This window comes from Eupeodes corollae, chromosome 1, assembly GCF_945859685.1.
Source record: "Eupeodes corollae chromosome 1, idEupCoro1.1, whole genome shotgun sequence".
In the NCBI taxonomy this organism is placed as follows: Eukaryota; Metazoa; Arthropoda; class Insecta; order Diptera; family Syrphidae; genus Eupeodes; species Eupeodes corollae.
The window spans coordinates 214,271,370-214,297,364 of NC_079147.1; the positions used below are offsets into that span (position 1 = coordinate 214,271,370).

Here is a 25,995-nt window from a genome sequence, read left to right on the forward strand (position 1 = left end):
CACCCACCTTACCGCCACCTATCTTAAAAAGAAGGGACTGAAAGTTCTTTGTATGCAATACTCTAAGGCAGTGTCAAACGGCACCAGGCAGCCTCTAACCAACCATAATAAAATTACAAGGGTGTCAATTCGGCAAAATAAAAACTATAAATGAATTATTTTCCTTGAAAGCTAAACATCAAAATTAGCCACGTCAACGACAACATTGTATATGTAGTCGATGTCGATGCATGTATCCTTGCATTCGTCCTATTCTTCTGCCTCGGACTAGAACACGCGACCGGTCGTTGGTTGTTGATAAGCCGTCGATACCGCACTCTGCCGCTCTCCTTGCCATCGAATCGCTCGAGGCGAGAAAATCCACTATTATTCAATATGCTTTTTTAAATGGAAAGAATATTTGCATTGCGAACGTCCTTCATCATTCGGTGATGACAATAATCAACCCTGACAAGGATCGAAGATAACACATCTGAATTCTGAACAAGGGAAGGGTAGAAATATGTAGTTTAACGCGGCGCGGCGCACGAACTTTGATTTGACATCCTTAAGTGCAATCTTGTTACAAAGCAATGTAAACAGGAATGTTAATTCGCATGAGCTCTAAGCAGCATATTATTTTAAAGTCCACTTTTACGACGGCTGACGCATGCAGGGGGAGGGTTGAAAGGGCATTAACAAGCGGGTATGAATGTTCCAAATTCAAAGGGGATGAATAGAACATCCTTCCGGGTTGCAGGACTAGAACCAAGGGAGTGAGTTTACTTAAGGTGAATAATTGAATGTGAGAAAAAATAATATTTTCATTTTCAATTGACTTAAATACCCAAACAGATTAACGATTACAAAACAGTTATAAAGAATTAAATGTGGTTTGTTTAAAGTTTGTATATGGTTTAAAATTCAAGTCATGAATTGACAAAGGAAATGATTGCATCACTGTAGGTTGCGTGGGAACTGCTAAAATTGGTGTGCTACATCTTTCGTGGCTCGTTAACTTGTATAGTCAGATCCAAATTTTTGAAATATTTATGTTCTTGAGCTATGGAAACAGGAAGTTGATGACATCTAGATAAATACATACTTTTTAAATCATTGAAAGTTACAATTTTTCGCAATTTTTAACGAGACAAGGTCCGATGATGTTTTACCGTCAAACTAGCAAGTCAGTGTTTTTAAATTAATTTTAGTCGAAAACTTTTGGATAGTATCCCCTCCATGATTATAAAAATTTGGCTAGGGCCAATATATTCTCTTTCTGTGATCTTTCAATTATTCTTATATAAAAGAGAGTTGTTGGCTTGTGGTCAAAAATAGTTCAAAATCTCTTCAAATTAACGATAAATTGCGTCTTTATTAAAGCCTTGTATTAAAAATTGAGCACCAATTCGGATACATTTTTAAAATAATTTTATCACGTTGGTAAGTGTAAAAAAATAGAATATATCGACTGTTAAAATTGGAAATTGGAAAATGTGATAGATTTTGAAACATAGAAATTGGGTTTGGAAAATATAGAAAAATGTTATAAACCTCTTAATGTATATAGATGTAAAAAACAGAAATTTTGACAAGATATCTAATTATTTCAGTTAAACTTAAAGAAAATAGCATTGACAATTCAGGACATTTTGGTTTACTGTTTGAATCAGAGTAATAAACAAAGGTAGGTATGTACATGTAAACATCGGGCAACCCAGAAGTTCTTAAAACAAAAATAAAAATAAAACTATCAAAATGTCTAAATGTAAATTTACACATATTTAAATATTTGTGTATACGCTTAAATAAATAACAATATACATTTTGTACTTGACGTCAAATCTAACTAATCCTCTAAAGGTTATTCATTGATGTTGTAGTTCTTTTATGTTATTATTTACGTACCATTTTTATAACAATTAAATGTTTTGAATATTTAATTCTTTAATTCTTTAAGCCTTTTGTTTATTTGTAAATATCGTAACTAATTATATTTACCAAATAATAACTGCCTGAGTGCTTATGTCTGAGAATTGAGATAATTTTATTAAACAATGCCAGTTGGGCCAATGAGCAGACGAGGTATTATCTGTTCGGAACCTCGAGCAAGAAAAACATCATAAAACCTCTTCAATTCTTTTTTTAAGAAAAATTCTCAGAAAAATTGAACAAAATAAAAAGTATTTTAGTAGATAAAAATATTCTTTTCAGATTCCAACGGGCTTAGGACAGAATTGGGAATATTGATACATTTTTGTAATTATTTTTAACATTCATTTTAATTGCAAGTAATTAGTAATTTAACTTTTTTCCATTACAATTAAACGTTAATTTAATGGAAATAATCACTACTTTAATAAAAAATAAATAAATTGGGTGGCGCAACAGTCCTTTGAGAACCAGGGCCTAGTGACTTACAACTCTCAACCATTCCTGTGTGCGAGTAATGTTGTCAGGAATGGAGGGGACCTACAGTTTATATGCCGAATCCGAACGGCTAATTTGAGAAAGCACTTTTTCAAGACAAGAGTTACTCTTGGAGAATTTGTCAATTCCTCGCAAGAGGCAGCACCCGTGAAAAGACTTTAGATGGCATAGGCAGGGATCGAACCCAAGACCTCTGGCATGACAGTCCAACGCACTAACCATCATCACTACTTTAGTTACTTGTAATTGACAAAAATGTTTATGTAATACTCGTAATTGTGAGTCACTTACTAGTTTAAAATTATATTTTGTTTGTTTGAGCCCTTAAGGGAAACACTTAAAAAAAAGAGGCTGGGATGGGATCCTTACCGAAAACTTGCCATCAGTGCCCACCTGCCGATTTTTCGAAAACTTTAAGAATATTTAGTTAAGTTTAAGTTACATGATTTTAGAGTCATAGAACTTTATTCTTTACATCTATGAAACCTATACTAAATGTATGAAATTACTTTTTTAACAATACAAGAGAAAGTAAAGGGTTTTTCAATTAGCGTGGGTAGATTTTGGCACCCGCCCCGTGGCGGCCACTTCTGCTTGGTGGCATCTGTCAAATCTTTTGTTTATTATTCATTTGTTTATGCCAAATCATCATGGCAAGTTACACGATTAACCAGCACACTTAAATGATTAAACTTTATTATCAAAATGAGTCTTCGTAAACGCAAACACTGGGCGCATTGTGTCCATTGCGCCCATTTTACGGTGGACGTGGTGGCCCTTCACACTTGATTTTTCAACGTTTCGTGGCCAAATTTGAGACGACCGGTTCAGTAAACAATCAGCCAACGTTCAAAAAACGCAAGATCGGCCGAGAGCATCGCTGCCGTGGTCCGTGAAAGTGTACAGCAGAACCCAAGGCAGTCTATTCCTCGCCGTGCATAAGAACTCGGCCTTTTGCAGACTTTCACTTGGCGTATTTTTTTCCGGGACTTCTGCCTACATCCGAACAAGATCCAAATGACCAAGGAGTTTAAATTTCATGACCATAGACAACGCCGTTTGTTCGCTGACTTGGCTTCGAATTGTTTGGAAGAGAACTCTAATTTTTGCCGAACAATTATTAGTGACGGGACGCATTTTTGGATAAATGGCTGTGTTAACAAGCAAAATTGCCGTATATTTGACCACAACAACCTACCCGTGGTTCACCAGGTGATAATGCATCCTCAAAAAGTAACCGTTTGGTGTGTATCTTTGGCCGGCGGCGTAATTGGTCCGTATTTTTTTAAAACGACGTTTGTGAGGAGGACACCGTCAACAGCAAGCACTACATAACGATGATAACTAACTTCTTACGGACCAAATTGAACCTGGACGACATGTGCGGTTCCAGCAGGACCGGCGCTACGTGCCACACAGTTAACACCACGATTGACCTTTTGCATGAACGATTTGATGGTAAGGCTATTTTTCTCAAGGGTGATGTAAATTGGCCACCAAGGTCATGCGATTTGACACCGCTAGGCTTTTTTCAGTGGGGTTTCTTGAAGTCGCAGGTCTTTGCAAATAAACCACAACTGACAGATGCCCTAAAGGTGAACATAATACAGGCAATCGCTCAAATTCAGCCATGCGAAAGTCATCGAAAATTGGACCACTCGTGCCTCCGTAAGAAGCCGAGGCGGGAATTTGAATGATGAAATATTCCACACTTTCCACTAGACTTAAGACCTATAATTGCAAAAAACTCAAGTGTGTGAAAAAGTGAAAGGTATAAGTTCATTATCTGAATTTAGAACATATTTGGAAAAACTTTTCTTGTAGATTGTAAAGTATTTGCAATGTTCAGACCATTGGACGTCAATGGAGTTTATATTTTAAGTGTGATTTGGGGAGGAAACTTTGTTTTCTGCGTCGAGTAGACCATATACCTTGACACTCGTTATCATTAGCATTAACTTATATTTTCCATCTGGTAAAGAAATTTAGAAGAGTGTCAAGTAAACATTGTAGACTTTCTAGCACTTCATAATTCGGTATTATTCCAATTTCTTTTTTTTTTCTATTAAAATGCTTACTGTTGGATTATTCCAAAAATAACAATATATATGTATGTTAACAATGGAGCAAAATTTTAAACGATTTATTAATATGATGAAGTAATTTTTAAAAGATAACTTTTAATTAATTTTAAACGATTTTAACATCTTACGATATCTTAACAATTTGCTAAAGTTAAAAACAAAGAATGGCTACTTTAACTTTTATAATTTTCTTAATCCATGATGTCTGTACAATCACCTTATAAGAGCAGTGGATGGAATGGTCCAGTGCAGTTGGCAATTCCAATTAATTAGTCAGTTTAAGCGTATTTGCTTTGTTTATTTTCACGAAGTGTCATTTTTTAGATATGTTAAAATGTTCGTTTTTAATAAACGCCAAATAGTAATTTACTAGTTAGGAAAACGAAAAGAAAGGTTTAAAGTTTTTGAGGCTGCAGTAAAGTGCTTCCTAGTACCTACATTGTTAAAACCTTACAAAATTTGAGGGAGGTCTTTTGAAAATTCAATTTTGTTTTTTTGACAAACTAAGACAGCATTCGTAATTGTAGAAGCTTAAAGTCATCTCATGTCAAAAAAACAATTTTCTTTTAATGTCAAAAAAGAGTCTGTCCTCATTCTAAAACTCAATCTTAGAATGGACTTCGAAATTAAAAACAATGTGCGCTTATATTTTTAATAAGATCAAATGAGTTAGAAAAATCAATTTCTCATCACGTCACATTATATAATATAAAATTTAATTGAAGTCGCTATAGTGTTATTGGTTTGTGAGATATTTGGGGTCAACGGAAATTTGTACTTCTTTTTTATAATACCTATAATAAAAATACACCCACTCAATGTTTAAAAGTCCTTTATGCATCTTTCGAAGTTTTTATCTGTAATCTTTTACTTCTAGTAAATACTTCCGTTTTATTCATATCATCAATTTAAACAAGTAATTTCAGAAAATATAGATACGTATGTACATTTTTCTCTTGGAGAATGTCCCCTGAAATTAAAAACATACATATAAATAAATATAAATCCCACGAGAAAAACAACAAACCTATGTTTAAATACACATTTATCTTGTGTACATACCTAGTAGGTATGAGATTCATTGTATTCATGCGCTTGGCAAATAACTATCAATTTGTTATCCGATGAATTGTAGAAAATTCAATTTCAAAGTCACTTTCACCCCTTTTAGAATTGATATTGTAAAGTGACTCCGCCGTCACCCGTGCCGTTGCTTGGTGCACATCATCGTTAGTTCAGTCAGCACGCATCTATCCATAATTCCAGATCTGTATCTGAAATTGCAAAATGCAACCTACACATAACATCTTCCGGCCAATTTATTAACATACATATAATTTTCCACGCCAGTTATTTAACTGGTGATAATTGCCTGTGAGTCCTTTTTGTGTGTCTTGAACTATTTGAATTCGAAAAAGTAAAACTCCCCTCGTAGCTAAGTTGGACTATTTCTGGGCATTGTGTCGTTTACCATTTGAATTCATTTTGTGCAAATGACATTGGCCACAACCCGCAATTGAAAATGTCATTCAACACGTGACCGAACGTATGCTGTTAGATTCAATACATCCCACAGCCCCGGGCAGTACAACAGAGGCGAGTTTTCCACAACAACCGTACAAACACCGCCACCGAGCTGTTCGTCGCCAACAACAAAAGAATGATGAACCAGATCTCATATAAGGACCCTTGAGTTGCATTCCTGATACAATTTTTGAAGGGTAGGTTATGCGCGAAATCATATCATCCCGGAACAGATTGATTTGTAAATATTTAAGGATGCGCTTGCGGTTGGTTCATAGTTCTCTTCTCTGAAGTAGTCCAAGGCCTATTACAATGATAAGAGGAAGGAAGTGGTTTAGGTTTAAGTTCCTCCGGCATAGAATCACAGTCATTCTTTTTGGACTATAAACTGTTTGTTTTGATGACGGTTTAATCCGAAGCAAATTGATTTGTTTGTTTTTGAATTGCATGAGATTTGGTTTTTAAGTTTTGTGGGAAAATAATTTCGTAATCCATTTTTTATTTAAGAATTTTAAAGGAATGTTTTTGGTTGTGTAATGTAAAATGAGTTACCGGTGGAGATGTTACTTTTGTTTAAATAAAATCTTTGTTTTTAAATACCTACATACCTACAAAGATAAAATATAAAGTTTAAAAAGCTTTGAAAAAAAGCTTTTGAAGCTTTAATTCAAAAGTTGGTTGAAGTATACGTTAGTGACAAAAATAGCGCTACTGTCGTTTAAAAGAACTTTTAATTTTAATTTACGCAGCTTTTTTGTTTCAACTAGAATAACACATTTTGAATTAAGGAGATTGAATTTTACCAAAATTGTTCAGATAATTTGCTTTTTAAAATTAAATTTAACTATACCTGCGCAATAGTAGTAAGAAATTACACACGTTTTGGTTCATTTTTGCCACTATTTTCTTGTCGGTCCTCTGATAAGAATTTTGTTCAAAATTATTGTAATGGGTCCGATTTGTCAAATTGAAAATTTTGACATTTCTCGAAGTTTCAAGGTCCCTAGAGTCGAAATAAAAGATTTTAAGAAAGATGTCTGTGCGTGTGTACGTACGTTCGTACGTCCGTACGTTCGCGACGTTTTTTCGTCATCCATAGATCAAGAACCAGAAAAGATATCGACTTCAAATACATTTTGTTATACAGATAATAATGCAGATAATAATAATCCTATGAAAATTGTTTAAACTTACATGTTTCTTTATCTTTTCACCAGGAAAAATTTGAGCAACATACATATAAATAACACAAATTTTTATTTGTTACTCGAAAGTAAAATTTTGCTTGGTTTTTGAAAATAAATGAACTTTCGATTGATTAGGTGTACTTTTGAAGATATATTGAATCTCCAAATGCAATTTTTCAATGAACGTGAAGTTAAAAATAAGCATGTTTTTTATATATTTATGACCTACGACATCTCTGTTAAAACGATGATGGATACTCTGGGAACCTTGAAGTGTTGGTAAATTTCAAAAAACAGTTAGACAGTGTATTAGAGAGTTCCAACTTTTTCTATAAATGGTGCGCTTTTTTAAGGTGGAATTACATTCAATTCTTGTTTAATTATATTTGCAGATGCAAGTCAAAATAAATCATTATTAAATGAATATAATACTGGCCAACTTTATAATACAGAAATACTTTGTCGCGGTATTTTTTTAGAACTATTAAAGGGAAACAATTATGTCATATATTATATTTAGCAAAAATTTAACATGCAATGAAAGCTCTCAAAAGGTAAAAAATACCTGATTTTGCAACATTCTTTATTAGTGCTCGGCTCGTATCAGCCTCAGAGTGATTTTCTATACATTAAATTACTTTACACTCTACTCAGCACATAAACGTACAGAGTAGATAACGCAGCAGATTTTATATAGCCTACAGATTTCCTGAAAAAATACTGAAATAATATTTGAAATCGTTCCAGTAGTTCCTGAGATTAGCGCGTTCAAACAAACAAACACACTCTTCAGTTTTATAACATTATCATTGATTTATTTCGAGGTTGTACTCTGAACTTGTTGTAAAGTAAGTATGGTTTGGTAGGTTAGGTTATAGTGGCTGTCCAAGATGGAAACGGACACACTTAGGCCAGTTTAATGGCCCATTGTGATACCACATGAATCTTGAGGCTTCCTCCTAAGCTCAATGGAACCAGCTTGAGTCCCTTAAGAAACGTAAGAGGCTGTTTATGCTGATATGATTTAGATCGTTCAGATCGTTAAAGAAGAATTCTACTAAGTAATTTTCGCGTTTTCGAGCCAGAGCAGGGCATTTGCAGAGAAGATGACGAACCGTTTCTCCCTCTTCCTCGTCCATACAGCTTCTGCAAAAGTCATTTGAGAATACGCCTAGTCTCGTGGCGTGCTTTCCTATTAGACAGTGTCCTGTTATGACACCTATTATCGAGCTTATATGCGATCTGCTTAGAGGGAGCAAGCACCTGAAATGTTTTAAATCCAGTGTTGGCCAGATGTTTTTTGTGACTTGACACATGGTGATGTTGTTCCACCTGGTGCCTTCCCTCCTCACAGCGTCTTGCATTAGCAACAGTTTACAAGTAGCGATTGGTATGCCAGTACTTGCCAAACTGTACTTGCTGTACTGTACCGTTCCTGGCGAGTTCATCTGCCTTACAGTTACCGGGAATGTCTTTATGGGCCAACCGAAGGTGAATATTAAACTGTTGCGCCATCTCCATTAAGATGATCGACAGTTATGGACTGTTATACAGTTTGTAGAGACAGAGTCCAGAGATTTGATAGCGGCCTGGCTATCAGAGAAAATACGGATATCAGATGTTGATATCACGTTTTCTTTAAGCCAATACAAGACTTCCTTTATCGCCAAAAGTTCCGCCAGGAACATGCGAAGGTGGAAAGAGAGACTTAATTTCAGTCGTTCAGAGTACACACCTCCACCAAACCATTCTTTTGTTTTTGACCCATCTGTGTAAAAATGGATTGACTCATCCTCCAAGAATGTTCTATCCTCCCTAAAAGATCTGGGAGGTATATAGAAATCTGGAAGTTTCTGTCGAATTGCACTTGGGGGGTGATGTAGTCTGTGTGCCTTGAAATGGATTCAAAATACTTTAGAATTACAGAGTGGCCAATGTTGTTGTTAGTCCACTGCGACGAAACTTTGAGGTGTATAGCAGAGCTTGCAGCTATTTGTTTGCTAAATATGTCAAGAGGTGTAAGGTAGAGCAAGGTGTCCGGTGTCGCAGACGTCGTGCGAAGCGATCCGCTTATACATAGGCAGGCTGAACGTTGGACTTTATTTAACTTATCCCTGTTTATACCTTTCTCTAAAGCAGTCCACCATACTGCCACACCGTTAAAATCGGTTTGATTACCGATGTGTATAGCCAATGCGAAGTTCTGGGTTGTAAGCCCCATTTATTACCAATAGCTTTTTTGCAATTAAAGAGAGCTACAGTAGCTTTTTTGACTCTTTCCTGTACGTTTCCAATTTAGTTTTTTATCTAAGACAGACCCAGGTATTTAGCCTCGTCTGAGAATTCTAAATGGATTCCTTTAATATAGGGACGGTGGACAAATGGAATTTTGTATCTCCTCGAAAATAAGAACAGATCTGTTTTGTGTGGGTTAACACCCACAGGGATTTTGTAAGAGTTCTTTTAGGATGCTAATATAATTTCCTGAAACTGCTATAGCAACGTCGTCCGCATAGGCTATCACTCTGAAACCCTCCGCATCCAGACTAGTATATTAAAGTAAGCATAAGAATAGTAAAATTATTTCTAGATACATATATAGATTTACTGTAGTACCCGTGGGATGATGGTTAGTGCGTTGGACTGTCATGCTAAAGGTCTAGGGTTCGATCCCTGGTTGTGCCATCTAAAGTCTTTTCACGGGTACTGCCTCTTGCGAGGAATTGACAAATTCTCCAAGAGTAACTATTGTCATGAAAAAGTGCTTTCTCAAATTTGCCGTTCGGATTCGGCGTAGAAACTGTAGGTCCCCTCCATTCCTGGCAACATTACTCGCACACAGGAATGGTTGAGAGTTGTAAGTCACTAGGCTCTGGTTCTTCATGGACTGTTGCGCCACCTAATTTATTTATTTTTTATTTATTTATAGATTTACCTACTTAAAGTGTAACATGAACCCATTGCGAATCTTAATAATGATTCAGATAGTTTATCAGAAGATTTTTCGTGCTCTTTTTAAGGAATTTGCTTTAGAATATGTGACATTTAAGCAAGTCAAGTAAAAGCACGTGCTTCTGCTATCTAAGCTACGAGATGTAAAAAATAATTAAATTATTTAAAATACATTATTATTTTTAAGTTTGTTTTGAAGATTGAAAGTGCTGAAGCGTGTACAAAAATATAGATATGTATATATATTTATTATAATTCTTTAGTTAACGTTAAGATGTGATGAGCAATTATTATAATTGCATGTATGCTTTCGTCTTCAATGAAATAAAATGATAGGGACAGTTTTTCTGATTCTCATGAATTTACAGCACGGAACTTCATATAAGAAATGCTTCTTCAATCCAGATTTGAATCTGATTTTCAAATGATGATAAATTTATGAATGATAAATTAGTTTATTGATTTTATAATGTAAATTAAGAACATACAAATAATTTTTGATTGTATCTTTTTAAGAACTACAAATATAAGTGAGTGATATATAAAAGTATTTTAAGATTAACTTTTGTGGTGCCTACTTTTCGGAATCATCCAAAATTTCAAATAACAGATTTGGAACTCGATATCATTCAAATGGCATCTGCTGGCATGTTTGCAGCGGTCAATTCGTTGCACCCAACTTTGTTTTACTCGACTTCCAACGTGTGTCGTTCGGTTTGTTGGCATAGGAGCCTCAGAGAAAAAAATCTTCAGGTATTGAATCGCAGTTAGGTATTCAGGTATTTCTTGAGTTAGCATGAACATCAAACATATATATAGAATAAGAGCCCAGGGCCGCCAGACGTTACTTATTTTCTGAGTAACAAAATTTATCGTACAGAATAATGTTAGTGTATACTCTAAAGCAGCGGTTCCCAATCTTTTTAAGTCGCGGTCTGTTTTGTCTGTCTGTCCACGCTCCTACAGACTAAACCATTGGGTCGATTGAGTTCAAACTTGGAAGTTAAGGTTTTGAGCAGATTCGCGTTAAGCGTTTTATTTTTTTTAAGATCAAAACTAACAGTGGCCCGCATACAACTTTTTTGGTCAAAAAACGAAAATTCGAATTTTTTCAAAAACAAACCGATAGATTTTTTTTTAAATTACTCTAAAATTTTATTTTTTAACTTGAATTCTGAAAAACATATTTTTGTATTGTTCAGGAAAGGTACCGCTCATAGAACCGTTATTTTGTTTTTAAAGTTTCTCAGCAACTTATGAACTGATTTTAATAATTTTTTTTGTGAATAAGCTCTTATACTGCTTTAATAATACCTAATTAACAAAAGTGCAAATTTGTATTGTTTGGATTTTTAAAAAATATTGAATTTTTTTTTCATAATTCCATATCTCAAAAACGGTGCAAGATTTTTTTTTACAAAATTCAAATGTAGAGCGTATATTTACAATCACTAAACAACTGCATACCAAAAATATTTTTAGAACAAAATTTAAAAATTTTATATATAAAAAATTTATTTAAAAAAAAAACCGCTCTAACGATTTAAAAAAAAATACCTATCTATAAAGGTATTACGTAAAATTTCTATAACTACTGCTTACGTGTCACTTCATAACTAAAATCTAAAACGCACAAGAGGCTATCTGTAAACATTATATGAATAGCAATTTCTTGTACCTGTTTTTTTTTTTAACTTTAACGAAATAAATAAACTGAACGTTATAACTCCATGTTTAAGCTGAAAAATTGTTAGAAAGAAGGAACGTGATTGGATTGTAGTAAGCACCTTCTACCACCAATAACATTCCTTCATTATCATCATAAACATGTCCTTATCTATCTCTCTGCATAAAGCTGAGCACGCCAATGAACTATTCTTTATCCGTTTTAGACACCTTCCTAACTACACAACCAATAGGCGATCGCTTTACAATTTAAACATTCATGGTCTGCCTCTTTCTTCAAATTATTTATTTTCATTCTGGTTCTTCAAATATAAAATTACAATATCTATCCAAAGGAAAAAAGCTTTGAAGGAACAAGTTAAATTTATATGAATCGCATCGTAGCTTTATACATATAATACAAACCATTTTTCATATACAAAGATCGTACACAAGTAAAAGCAGACTTATAAAAGTAAATAAAAACAAATATCGGTAAAAGATCCTAAACAGCTGACGTAAGCATGCAAAAGTGTCTTTCATCCTCTTATTAGATACAATATTAAGCCATTTTGTTTTACTTTTCCGTTTTTTATATAAAGTGCATTGATATAAAAAAAAAAACAAATAGAATGAAGGAAATTGTGTAGACTTTTCGGGTCGAAAATTAATTATCTCCCTTATTCTGCTGGCTGTTTATGGGAATGGAAATAACATTTTTCTCTCGCTCCCGCTGAATTTCTCCGCTTTCGATACTAACGCCACTCCAACGACTCGGCATCTGGTCGCCCTAAAAGTTTCTCCACATGAGACTACTATGGTTTTCATATACAAAGATCGTGCGGTTTTTTGACAAATCAAATGGCATTTATATCTTTGAAGACAAACTTATTTCACAGATATATTTTTAAATCTTATATAAGTACTTTTTTAAACAGACTCTTAGCATACAAGAGCAAGTTCGTGCGACCCAGGCGTGCATTTTATTATATTTAGCAGTGCGTCGTTGTCGTCTGCTTCGTGTACTGTGCCAATAAGAAAATGTTGAGTTTATTGAATAAATTGAGGATGACAGTTCGATGATTGGTAAAAGGGTGCGTTCACAAATTATATTAAAAGTTTTCAATCCCTTATTGGAAACCCCGATAAAGTATCTATCTCTATTTTTGTCTTGGCGAAGTTCTTCAGCAATATACCTACTTTTATTTACTGCTAATTAAGTGTATTTGTTGTTAATTTTTTACATATGTAAACTTTTTTGAGATTTGCAATACAAAATATTGTTAAATTTTTGAATAAACAGATTGTCAATAAAAATTGATTTGTCCATTAGATCGAAACACCTTTTTTACGAGTGGTTCGAATTTGCTTACCTATTAAAAAACTATTAATAGTTAAAATAAGCATTAAAGGAAACCCGCTTGAAGCTGGTATTACATCATCTGTACATTCAACTGGCACTGGTTTTGATTTTTTCTGTTTCTGTTAAGATAGATGCAGGGAAAGATAATACAGATTTTTAAAAGGGGTTTCCCGGCAAGTGCCGGTTTAGCGGTAATTTTCTTAGACATACGTACAAACGTATGCACATGTATATTACTGAATTTAGCAGTTCTAAAACCTGTTACGCTACAACTAAGTCGTTATTAACAATATCTATGCAACATAATCCATTGATACATTGACGAACAGGTAAAGATACAAAAATTATAAACATTTACACGATGCATTTTTTCCTCGCATTAAAAGATCATTGGCACCAACAGCTGAATTAATTCAGGTCATAGTGATTCGCATGTGTTTAAATAAATAATTATTTCTACTGCACATACCTAGAACACAAAAAAAGATATGCACTTCTAGTTACTTAGTTATATGAGTAAGATTTGAATATTAAAAATTATTGTAAACTTTATGGAGATGTTTTTTTCGACGTTAAAATTATGAGCTTGTGACATTTACATTTGTACTTTAATATATTCGAGTTTTAAGAAATGAACTCGGATATGCTTTACAAGCAACAGTTATACGAGAAGACGCTGTTCTATACAATTGAAGGAACGGTGGAAATTTGTCAGATCGATTGAATGATGATAAAATATAATTGTTAATACAAAATGATTGATTGAGTGCGGTTGAAAAGATGTTTAGTTATTAAAATGTATACTTTTTAATAGAGAATCTGTTTTGTTTATAATTTCGTTTGGAGTAATTAATAATAAAATTTAATAACAGTCATTTAACTTTACCATAAGTAATCCTTAATATAATCAATTTGTTATTCGAGAAGAAGATTTTTATTGGTTTACATTTAATTATTGATGTAATAATTAACTATTTTTATAAATGTTCAAAATATAATAAATAACATTTCAGTGTGCTTACCGTCCTACCTTACATTATATATTTGCAAATGTATTTGTTAAAATATTGGCTTAAGAAAAGTACACTCTTTTATGATTTTTCTGAGGGGATATCACGTCCAGAGGTTAGATCTTAAATTGCTCATATTCATACATACGAATTTTTCTTAAACAGTTTTTTTTTCAGACACATGTATTCATGTGCATTAAATATATGAAAATAGACATGAAATAATTGTTTCATAAAATCAACATAAAGTGAGATAAACTTTAAAAAAAACTTTTCGGCAAAACCTTTACTTACATACTTAAAAGTTGTAGAAATTAGCCGTTGACAAAAGGAAATAGTTTAAGAAAAACTATTGATCTTGGTGCTAATGGTGCCACTTAATAAAAGTTGTTTATATTGAATCCATGTTCCTCTAGGCACATTAAACCATTGTATCATATCTGCAAATTTCTCATGTCAAAAAAAAAATCCAGTTAAAGAAAAAACTCCTAAAAGAAGTGTTTGGCATTATGAGAAAGCCAACTGAGATAGTCTCAATTAACTCTTCAGGAACTTTAACTGGTCACTATGCTTCCTCGATAGTGACGTCGATTCCAGCGCAGATATGGTTACAAATTTAATTCTTTGTGGAATGAGAAATTTTATCCCGAATAGGGTAAAATCTATCAAACCAAAAGAGAACTCATGGTTTGATTCGAGCTGTAAAGAGGTTATTATGTTCAGAGATGTAAGTTTCCGTTGTTATAAAGCCAACCTGACTGAGAAAACCGAAATAATTAAGGAAGACCAAGCTAGAAAGACCTGTAATGGTCATATTGTGCATGATCAGAAATTTAGGCAAAAAATACTACATCGTCCCAAAGGTAGTAAAAACTTCTGGTCATTTGTAAAAAAGTACGAAACACCACGTCATCCTCGGTTCCAACGCTTGTCCACAATGATACTTTCTATGCAAGCTCGATTGATAAATCCAATTTGCTTGCAGCACAGTTTGCTGTTCATTCGACGCTACCAGATAGTGTCATGAACCCTCCTGTTTTTGAGAACGCAAACGATTCTATGGGACGAATCTTGTTTCGCACTCGTGCAGATGCATGAGTACTGAAAGACCTTGATATACACAAATCCGCTGGCCCGGATAGTATTCCCCCTATTGATCTGAAGAGGTGTTCTTCAACGCTGGCAAAACCACTGCGTAAGCTTTTCCATCTATCCTACCCTACATGTCTCTCTCCGAGTGGATGATAAATAGCATTTGTACAGCCTGTCACTAAAAAAAGGCGAATCTTCCTCTCCTATCTAACTATAGTACTCACGTCCCTTCTTTCCAAGGTTATGGAAACGCTGATTAATTATCAGCTTAAGAAATATCTTGAAGAACGAAAGCATCTTAATGAGATTATTGCACTTCATATTCCAAAAGCATTTGTTACAATTTGGCACCAAGCTCTCTTATCGAAAATGCTTTTGGTATTAATGAATCTCTTCTTCGTTGGATTAGAAATTACCTTTCTAACCGTTCAATACAAGTTGTATTGGATGGTTTCAAGTCTGAAATTCATAAAATAAATGCTGGTGTCCGCCCGGGCTACGTGTTGTCTTCGACTCTCTTCCTTATATTCATAAATGATCCTATGTCTGCCACTTCTAATCCATTAAACTGTTTCGCCGACGACAGTACCCTCAGCTTTTCATATTCGTTCCTAGATTCACATCCTTGTCCTTCAAAGTGGAACTTCAACGGCAGTGTATGATACATTATATTCTGATCTTGACAGCATTGTACAATGGGGAATCAAAAACAGTGTAGAATTATGACTAGTGACTTACAACTCTCAACCATTCCTGTGTAAGAGTAATTTCAGGGATGGAGGGTGCCTAGAGTTTATATGCCGAATCCGAACGGATAATTTGAGAAAGCGCTTATTCATGACAAGAATTACTCTTGGAGAATTTGTCAATTCCTCGCAAGAGACAGTTACCCGTGAATAAAATTTTAGGTGGCACAGGCAGGGATCGAACCCAAAACCTTTCGCATGACATTTTTAATATTGGCAAAAATGCTGCCAGGTGCTTAGAGTTTCTCCGACGTTGCAAGAAATTGTCCACCCCTTTGATTTGGCGGCAATTTACAAAGCGTTCTTTCGTCCAAAACTTGAATATAACTCTCATATTTGGGCAGGAGCCCCTAAAACAAGTTTGAGCTTTTTAGATAGGATACAAAAAAGAGCTTTGAAAATGATAGGTGATAGAACTAACCAAAACATTTACATCTTCAAACACCGGTGCAATGTTTCATGCCTTTCGTTGTTCTACCGATATTTTTATAAACAGTGTTTTGTCGAATTAGCCAGTTGCATTCTTCCCTCAAAAAATTCAGCAGTAATACTCGTACTTCTAGGAATGCACATCAGTTTAACCTTGAGCTCAATTTCACACGTACTGTTAAGTATAGAGACTCTTTTTTTTAAAGACCAATTAGCACCGGTATCTCCTATTAAATATACTTTATATAAAAAAAAAATCCAGAGTTTTAGTCAGGGGGACCCAATTACCATGAAATAGAATTTGTGTTCATAAGCTCCTAAAAATTGTATTTAACGTCTTGGGAAGGAAACTGATGAAAATTGGACTTTTATTTGAATTGAATTTTGTGAATCCATCTTAAACATATTACCAATTTGAAAAGTTAAACATTGACAGTTTTTGTATTATTTTTGGTAAATGCTTTTCAGGATGTAAGTTTCTAAATATATCAATAACTTTTGAATAATGAAAGCATTCCCATTGTTATTTCCTACGTAAGGTGGCGCTACAGTCCTTGTGTGAACTAGGGCCTAACCCAACAAACTTCTCCATGTAGCTCAGTTACTAGCTAGATGCCATAAGTTGCGCACTCCAAGTTAGGTAAGGTCACTTTCTTTTGCGCCACACCGTTCTGTAAGTGAATAAGAAATGGTGTTTATTGCCTTTAAAATGTTCGTATTTTTAATACCAACAAATCCATTTCCATCCAATCAACTACTTAGGACTAATCAGTGAAAATGTCAGAAAAATAAAAAAAGCTCCATTGCGAGAAAAACGTACAAGATTCCAAATAGCTCCCACGATTGTCCGATTTTTTTCATTTTGAAGTATTAGAAATACGGCCGTGACATTTTCCAAGAATATTTTGTATGTACGTTGATTTTTGAAAATTTTACTATAACATGGCTCCTTAAAAAGTTTTATTATTGATCACTTTTGGAAAATACGTATTTTCAAAAAGTCCCAAACCATAAATATGCGTTACTAAACTTAAATAAAACCGAAGCTAAGTTTCAAAAATCGGAATAATGTAAAAACTAAAAAGCACCTCTAGTTCGTGTAAAGGTGTATACACTGATTACAGCAAAGCCTTTGATAAAATATCCCATAAGATAATTTATCTCAAACTTAGAGCCCTAGGCTTTCCATCTATGTTTATAAACTGGATAGGCTCCTACCTTGCGAATAGAACTTATAGAGTCCTCTTTCGAAACTCAATCTCCAGTCCCATACATGCAACTTCTGGAGTCCCACAAGGTAGTCACCTTGGCCCTCTTCTATTCGTCTGATCTGTTAACGATGTCTGTCTTAAATTAAAAAACTCAGATATCCTAATGTTTGCGAACATTTTTAAGATTATCTCAACTCCATCTGATTCCTTACTTTTATCCCATCTCATTAAATATACTACTCGTACTTCCTTAATGACGGTTGTTGTTTCTATAAGAGATCTTGGTTTTATTTGTGACAAGCACTTAAATATCCATTCATATATTGACCAAATTATTAATAAAGCTAATAGATCTATCGGTTTTATTATGAGATGGGCAAAAGAATTTTCCAACCAATATGTACTAAGGCCCTTTACATTTCCTTAGTCCGTCCTCATCTTGAATATGCATGCCAAGTATGGTCTACCTCTTATGAAAACCATTCACTCAGAATTGAAAATGTTCAAAGACGTTTCGTTCGATTTGCCTTACGTGGCTTTCTCTGGGATGATACATCCAACTTGCCTCCTTATGCCGATCGATTAAAATTGATAGGTTTCCAAACCTGATATATTATTTGCTTACCAATTGTTTTGTGGATCAACGAAAACATTTGTGCTGCAACCGTAGCTGTGGGGTTAATTTGTAAGATATCATCTTCCCTTGTTATGTGCATTCAAGAGGACACAAGCGTCCACAGGTTTTTTCTCAAAACCCACCTCTGTCTATCAACTCCTACTCTCACCTCCCCGCGGTGAACATCGGTAGTACCTCAACTGGAGATTGGGTTCCAACCCCAGTGGAAAGTTGTTGGAGGTAGCAAACGAGAGAGGGGGGGAGAGGTGTTTCCACTAAGGCACCTCTCCTTATCCAGGCGGCAGCGGACGAATTCTCGAGATAGAATCAACGGTGGCGTCTACAGTTCCAGCAAGGTCGAACTACTTAGTGAACACCTTATAGGGCTTCTTCGACATATTCGGAGCCCAGGCCTATAAGGAGCGGTTCATCCGGCTCCCCTTCCTTGGAGTTATACTAAGGATCTTGCCCTCCAGGTTGGGGGTTGTGCCGTCGGGGTGACTTCCTGGCCACGTAAAAACATCATAGTTTCGAAGCAACAACAAGCCTCGGATACGGACGGATTCACTGTTGACAACCCACGCAAACGAAATAAGGACAACGAACTTCGGATATGTACGTGGAATGTTAGGTCCCTTAACAGACCACGTGCAGCCGAACAATTAGCGGAAGCCCTAAACTACTGCAAGGCAGATATTACAGCCATCCAAGAAGTGCGATGGGATGGACCGGGCAAACGCAAACTAAAAGACTGCGATATCTACTACGGCGACTGCTACCGAGAACAAAGACAGCGTCTATTTGGGTGTGGATTTGTTGTTGGAACTAGGCTCAGGCAAAAAGTCTTGAGTTTCAACAGTGTGAGCGAGCGCATCACGACAATCCGCATCAAGGCTAAATTCGCCAACATAAGCCTAATATGCGCGCATGCCCCAACAGAGGAGAAAGATGAAGACACCAAAGACATATTCTTCGAGCTCTTAGACAAGACATAATATGAGCAGTGCCCTGGCTATGACATTAAAATTGTCTTAGGAGATTTTAATGCCAAACTAGGAAGAGAAGACATCTTTGGTGGCATAATCGGGAGATACAGCCTGCACGACACCACCTCCGACAACGGATTCAGGCTGGTCGATTTCGCTGCGGGGCGAGACGTTCTGGTAGCTAGTACGCAGTTCACGCATCTCAATATCCACAAGGGGACATAGGAATCTCCTGATCAATCAACCGTCAATCAGATTGACCACATTGCGATCGACGCACGACACTTCTCCAGTATCCAGGATATCCGAACATTCCGAGAGGCCAACATTGACTCGGACCACTACCCCCGAGCAGAAGAGGAGAGAAGAACACCGGCTTCTTAGACGGAAAAAAAGAGAGCATGAGAAGCGCGCGATCGAGAAGATAGAGGGATGTCACAACAGGAATGAGGTTCGTAAATTTTACCAAAAGGTAAAAAAAACCTCCCAAGGGTACCAGCCACGAACCGAAGCCTGTAAAGACGATCAAGGGAACATCGTAGTAGAACCACAGTCGATGCTGAGAATATGGAAAGATCACTTCTCCAAATTATATAACGGCGATGACGAACCGAATTCCGCTGTAAGGGAGATAGAACCACTCAACCTAGGCGACGCAGATCAACAATTCCGCCTACCCGACCTTGACGAAGTGAAGATAGCTATATCTAAACTTAAGTCAAACAAAGCTGCTGGAGCTGACGGCATCACCGCCGAACTATTCAAAGCAGCAGGCGATGACTTGGTAGGGAGCATGCACCAACTCATCTGCAAAATTTGGTCGGAAGAAAGCATGCCCGATGAGTGGAATCTCAGCATAGTGTGCCCGATACATAAGAAAGGAGACCCTCTAAACTGCGCCAACTACAGAGGCATCAGTCTCCTTAACATTGCGTATAAGATCCTCTCTGCCGTATTATGTGAACGTCTGAAGCCATTCGTCAACAACCTGATTGGTCCTTATCAGTGTGGCTTCAGACCAGGAAAGTCCACTATCGACCAAATATTCACACTACGGCAGATCTTGGAAAAAACCCAGGAGCTTCAAATCGATACCCACCATCTCTTTATCGATTTTAAAGCCGCGTATGACAGCATCTATAGGGAAGAGCTCTACCGAGCAATGTCTAGTTTTGGCATCCCTGTCAAATTTATCCGTTTGTGCAGAATGACGATGGAGAATGCACGCTGCTCTATCAAGGTCGGAAAAGATCTTACCGATGCATTTGATGTCAAAAAAGGTTTTAGACAAGGCGATGCACTGTCATGCGACTTCTTCAACATCGTTCTGGAAAGAATTGTGCAAAACTCAACCGTCAACACTAGATCCACAATCTTCCAAAGATCCATCCAATTACTCGGATACGCAGATGATATTGACATAATTGGAAGATCAAAGCGTGATGTCAGTGGAGCGTTTTTGAGCATTGCGACGGAAGCGAAGAAGATGGGTTTAGTGGTCAATGAGGGCAAGACCAAGTATACGCTGTCATCAAAAAAGGACACTGAACGACGACGTCTTGGACAAAACGTCACCATGGGCAGCTTTAACTTTGAGGTAGTTAAGGACTTTGTCTACCTAGGCACCGGTATTAATGCAGACAACGACACCAGCGCTGAAATCAAACGAAGAATAACTCTTGCAAATCGCTGCTTCTTTGGACTTAGAAGGCAATTGAGAAGTAAAGTCCTCTATCGAGCATGTAAAATATCGGGCGATTTTTGGTCCCGTACGCATAGATGGAGAATGGAGGAGAAGATATAACGACGAGCTGTACGGGCTGTACAGCGACACTGACCTAGTTAGCAGAATCAAAGTCCAACGGCTTAGATGGCTAGGTCATGTAGAGCGGATGGACATCAACGCTCCAGCCTGGAAGGTCTTCGAATCCAATCCCGAGGGACGGCGCAGTAGAGGAAGACCGCGACTCAGTGGCGCACCCAGGTGGGAGAGGACCTCAACCAACTTGGCTTGCGAAACTGGAGACAGCTAGCTAGGGACCGAGCTGGCTGGAGACGCTTGTTGGTTGAGGCCCAGGTCCGCCCCGGACTGTAGCGCCACCTTAAGTAAGTAAGTAAGTGTTATTAGGATACCTTCTTCTTAACAATAATGTACATAAAACCTCTTTTAGAAAAATCCCTTACAATCGTATGAACCAAGGTTAGATATGCGAACATAAGTTTAAAATAATTTTGAATGGAGTCTGTAAGGACCCCAATTTGATGAATCAGAGAAAAAGAAGACGAAATAAAGCTAAATTTGTATGAGTTGTCATGAAATTAAAAGAGTTCCAATAAAATTAGAATTAACAGCCTTTAAAATTTACCATTTTTATTAGCTTAAATCTATAAAATTGGATTAATAAAACGTTATAAGGAACACGAAAGACCTTGACTTCTTTTTTCTTTCGAGCTCAGATTTTGCATTTTTCTTTGGAATATCTTACCTACAGACGTATATAATCTATGATTTTATTTTATATCCATTGCAATTTCTATTTAGAATTTGATTTAGATTCATCAGATACTTTTGCAAATCTTTCAATCGGTAGATACGAGTGTATATTTTGTGTACATACGCTAAATCGTCACATAAACAAACAAAACAAATTAAATATTTATCCCACTACCTACTTTCTTATAACCGTTTCGTGAATCTAATTATTCTATTTTTAGTTTAAGACTTGCAGACTTATTGGGAAAAATGTTGAAAATACTTTTCATTGTGTTTACATAACTTTTAGTATAAAATAAATACGTGGGTTCAATTCATAAAACACAATTTCGCACAATGAAAATCATTGACTGATGCAAAAATACATGAATAAGACTTTTAAACATTTGTTGGATTTCTATAAATTTAGATGACATTGTCAAAAATGTGCTTTTGTTTATTGTTTGCCTCTATAAAACTCGAGGATGGCTGGAATGATTCGTCTTATTTTGATCTTGAAATCTTTGTGGAAGTTTTGAATAGTTTTAAATAATGAGAAACAAATTTAATAAGCGATGTACAATTTTCCAATACAAATCCGATCGGTTGACAGATATCTTTTGTTTCTTTATATTACAAATATATGAAACTTGGTTGTCAAATATTTATACATAGGTACGTTCAGCTATCGCTTTGGTATCTTGCATTGGAATTCGAAATTGATCTGTTCCTGATTTAAAAAAAAAAAATTAAAAAAATATTTCAGTTGCTGTCAAAAAATAAGTAAATAAATTGATTGAGTGTTTAAACGAGTTGGATTTAATATGGATACGAAGTTTGTATCACATTTTTCATAAATAGACCCAAATATATACACAGCTGTTTAAAATAAAAGATAAAGCAACAAACCAACTAATTTGTAAACATTTTAGAACACTTATATGTATATGTATCTTTAGATAATCTGTGCAATATTCGATTTGCAAATTTCACCAAGATAAATTCTAATTTTTCTACTATTTTTTTAGGTTTTGGATTGTTTAGAGAATGTCAAATTTAGTTTGTGATATTGTCAAACTAATAAAGACAGTTTTGAAAAAAGTTTTTTGGTACTTGGTTTGGTACTTGAATTAAAATAAAGTGCACGAATGGGCCGCACGTAGTTGCTCTTGAATCCAAAGATTATTTGCAAATAGTACATATATGTATTTTAAAAATGTTGGTATAAAATTAGTTTGTCTTCAAATATTTAAATGCTTTAATAAATATGATTTAAAATCACAAAAATAAAAATAAACCAGCATAAAAGTGTTTATATATGCGTTTCGCATTGGTGTAATGGTTGGGCTCATCAGAAGATGTCCATTACACCTAGTATTGACGCGTATTTTCCCAAATAAATCGAGATTCCATATAATCCGAGCTACATAGAGCAACTGCGAATTACATATGTAGTTGCTACAAGTTTTCAAAGACGATAAATTGTAGTTATTTTTATTGCTCGATTTATTTGGTAAAATATGCGTCAAGACAAGGTGTAATGGTAATCTTCTGATGAGCCCAACCATTCACAATTTAAAAATCTTAGAAACCAAAATCTCCAAAGCCAAAATCTCCAAAACAACCAAAATCCACAACGCCAAACGGACGAATTTGATTTTGCGAATAATTCAGAACAAAATTAATAACGTTTTTCTTTAACAAAAACATACATAAGTATTTAATATTTATTATTTTAAAAATAAAACATAAAATTCAAAGTCATGTCACAAAGGAAACAAATAATAATTTGTATTTATTTATTAATATCATATTCTCCTAACAATTTTTAAATATCTTATTTCTAATTCAATAATATATGTATTTTGTACAATTAATTAGAGGGAATAGGTTGAATTTTAAGTTAAAATTGAATTAATGCCACATTTACAAATTTTTATATTGAGGGGTGGACAGATTATAAATAACGTATATGATAAAAGATCAAAAACAGAGAAAAAAGTTTTTTATGAAATGATCACTATGATTGATTTGAACTGCATATGTAAATAAATAAAGTGAATAAATATTATCAAATGATGTAGTTTAACAAAGATTCAATTTTATAAGTATCGAAATTAAGAAGCCATAATTTAACTGATTTTAAGAACTGTGGACGGTTTCTAATGCTTCGTAATTCAGCTGGAAGACTGTTGTATAATTTGCGAGACACAATAGTGTAAGAATTCCTAAAAAGTGTAGTTCGAAAAATGTTTAATCGTACGGAATAAGAATTTCTCATATTATATGTATTACTCATAGGGCTTTCCAAATAACCACTCCTCATAAAAATATTTTTAAAACCTTAAAATAAAACAAGTGTCTTACTGGTAGAATACCTGTTTGTCTAAATAAATCTGCAGAGTGAGTGAGGCGGGCAGCGTTGCATATTTTTCTTAAGACACTTTTTTGAAGAACTGTTAATTGTTGGATTTTGTTTAAGTATGCACCTCCCCAACAACTGATACCATATTGTAACTTCGAGTGGCAAATATCATAGTAAACCTTTTTTAACGTGGAGAATGAACAATATTTTTTTAACCGATAAAATCATTCTACGGTTGAAAGAAGATATTGCTTTAAATCCATAATGTGCTCAGTCCATTTTAAATGTTGGTCAATTTTGACTTAAAATCTTTCACTATGTCTATATTGAAGCATGTACTGCAGCAGTTTGCTTCAGAATTAAAGGTATTTATTAAATGAGATGCTAGACATTTGCTATTGAAGAGTTTAAAACTAGAAAAAGACGGAGCATGGAACAATAATTGTATGTCATTTAGTCCATTGCTGAACATCATAAGTTTGGATTTGTTACTGACTAAAAGTTTATGGTCCGCAAACCATAGCCTTAATAAATGTACATCATGATTTATATCCGAAACCAAGTTTAATGGACTAAGTGAATTGTATCCAACTGCTATATCATCAGCAAATGCGTTAACTTTCCCTTAAAATGGCAGATTGAAGATGGAATTTATATAAACCAAGAAAAGAATGGGCCCAAGAACTGACCCTTGTGGGACACCTAAGTTAATAGCCATGGAATCACTTAGAACATTACCTACTTTGACTATCTACATTTTACACAGGTAGGATTCAAACCAATTGTAGATGAATCCACGGAAACCAACATCATGCAATTTTTTCAAAAGGATAGAGTGACTGACCACATCAAAGGCTTTTATAATGTCAACAAAAAGCGCAGCACATTTCATTTTTTTGTCCACTCCTTGTTGTATTGAACAGCAGTGTGTTTTATGAAAAGTAAAGTTTTTCAATTTTTGACCGCCTTGCTATTACTGATTTTAACTTCTTGTATGTTTTTAATCTGGATTTTTTTAATTTAGTTTTTTAACCACTGCTTATTTTCTTGATTGTAGTAATAATATCTATCGTTTCCTTTGAAAATACTTTTTTAGTGAATATGCAAATATACTCCTGAGGCCTTGACGACGGTGTTTGAAAGTTTCAAATTTGGACATTACGTTTGTAGATTATGTGAATGGGGATTTAGAACATATGGAATTTGTTTTTGGAGTTTTTTTACTCGGAGATAGCGAACTTGTGTATTATGTCGGTATCCCAAATATCAAATATTCTTAGTATGCAGTTGCGAGAACTTAGAGCTTATAAATAATATGCGTTTTACATTTCCTTTTCATAAAAAAATGATGGCCCATTTTGGAGATATCGAATTTAAAAAAAAAATTGAAATACAAAAAAATAAAAACAATGACATTTTCGATCATCAAATATTATTAAGACATTATAAGAGCTTGCCCGGCAAGAGAACGATAACTCAGGCGGAAAGATATTATAATGGTTTTTTTTAAGAACAGTTAAAAACAAGCAAAAGCTGGGGTCTATCTCCATCCGCTTAGGCGGGAGGGGCAATTTAAGAAAATAATTATTTAAAATGGAAATAGTTAAAAAATAACGGTTATAATTACAATTGAGTTTTATACATTTGCCAACATTCTGTTCTATTAGCCATCAGTTTTTAAATAAAGTCAAAGCTATGCGTAGTTTTTGAAAAGAAAAAATATTTTAAACTCTTGAGTAAAAAAAAGTTAAAAAAAGGTTTAAACCTATAGACTTGTTTTAAATTTTCCCTAAAATTTTATTTTTTAACTTGGCTTCCTTTAGGAAGAAAACCATATTTTTGTAATGCTAGTTTTTTTTTTTAATTTTCTCAGCAATTTATGA

At 34.8% G+C, this 25,995-nt stretch overlaps 2 long non-coding RNA genes across 2 annotated transcripts; one reads left to right on the forward strand and one right to left on the reverse strand.

The window, feature by feature from the left end:
- Positions 1 to 5,308: 5,308 nt before the first annotated feature.
- On the reverse strand, positions 5,309 to 5,958 carry LOC129940815 (uncharacterized). The gene is made up of 3 exons (XR_008780765.1): positions 5,825 to 5,958; positions 5,556 to 5,767; positions 5,309 to 5,463 (listed from the first exon to the last, which is right to left on the reverse strand). It is a non-coding gene; the product is annotated as an uncharacterized LOC129940815 (long non-coding RNA).
- Positions 5,737 to 6,214, forward strand: LOC129940816 (uncharacterized). The gene is made up of 2 exons (XR_008780766.1): positions 5,737 to 5,867; positions 5,929 to 6,214. It is a non-coding gene; the product is annotated as an uncharacterized LOC129940816 (long non-coding RNA).
- The last annotated feature ends 19,781 nt before the right edge of the window (positions 6,215 to 25,995 follow it).